This window comes from Schistocerca serialis, chromosome 2 (assembly GCF_023864345.2).
Source record: "Schistocerca serialis cubense isolate TAMUIC-IGC-003099 chromosome 2, iqSchSeri2.2, whole genome shotgun sequence".
NCBI lineage: Eukaryota > Metazoa > Arthropoda > Insecta > Orthoptera > Acrididae > Schistocerca > Schistocerca serialis.
Genome location: NC_064639.1, coordinates 680676677 through 680677799, shown reverse-complemented (window position 1 = coordinate 680677799; position 1123 = coordinate 680676677). Strand labels below are relative to the sequence as shown.

The following is a 1123-nucleotide window of genomic DNA, read 5'->3' as shown; positions in this document are numbered from 1 at the left end:
TGATACTCTTTCACATAATTAGCTAGAATAATACCCCAACTACAGTCAATATGACAAAAAACCGGAAAAATTAATGATACTGCAGACTACTAAAAACTAGAAGTCTTTAATATAGCTAAATCAAGACTCCACTATCAATAAACGAAAATAAGAGCAAAAAATGTGAAAACTATTGCAAATTGGAAAATTAATAAGACTGGTGTTCATTTATTGATAGTGGAGTGTTGATTTAGTTATATTAAAGATTTTTAGTTTTTAGTAGTCTGCAGTATCATAAATTTTTCTGGTTTTTTGTCATAGTGACTGTAGTATTATTTTAGCTAATTATGGGAAAGAGTATCACAATAGTGATAAAAGACAAAAAATTGAAACAATTTAAAACAAGTTTAAAAAAGGAATATGAAAGGACATGTATATGAATAGTTAAGGAGAAAACGTTTCATTATGTAAGACAATAAAACATCCATGTGAAACATAAGCTGAAAACATACTACATTTCGGCACACGAAACATATGTAATGGATATCAATGTGTCAATGACATATATAATGTGGCATATTAATAAGAGAGAGAGAGACAGAGAAGTAGTAACATTTTCACTCGGAGGATCGTTGCGAACTTAGTTGTCTGAACGGATATTGAAATTTACAAAATTTTCCTTCGGGCCGGATTTGAACCAGCGACCTATGGATATCTGTGTACGAGCCCGCTACAGTCCACCGCTCTACCAACTGAGCTACCGAAGGAATGTGCCGCTTTTGCTGCCTCGTGGCCCAGTTGCGTGAAAGTGACGACGCGGTCCGTGGCTGACCGCCAATGACGCTCTCCCGTTATCTGCAGTTCTCGCGGAGAGGAGCACAAGAGGTAATGACGTCACTTAACGATCTGAGTGTGAATAGCTGTGATAGAACTCTCCGCGCCGGCCTCTTTCTCGTCAAATTACCGGCTGACAGTGTCAACACTCAGTCTTACACAGGGTTAGATGAGTGATAAGAATCTAGAAAATGAGAGAAATAGACCGTACAATCGCGATGTGCATTTTTTATGATGCTTCGAAGTTCGTAGGGTTTCTACGAAAGGTAAATGTAAACACTTCCGGAAGCGAGACAGCAACTCGTGGGTA

At 37.8% G+C, this 1123-nt stretch overlaps 1 non-coding gene across 1 annotated transcript; it reads right to left on the bottom strand.

Moving 5' to 3' along the window:
* Positions 1 to 656: 656 nt before the first annotated feature.
* On the bottom strand, positions 657 to 746 carry Trnay-gua (transfer RNA tyrosine (anticodon GUA)). Its single transcript is given in 2 exon segments — positions 657 to 692; positions 710 to 746. It is a non-coding gene; the product is annotated as a tRNA-Tyr (tRNA).
* Between the last annotated feature and the right edge of the window lie 377 nt (positions 747 to 1123).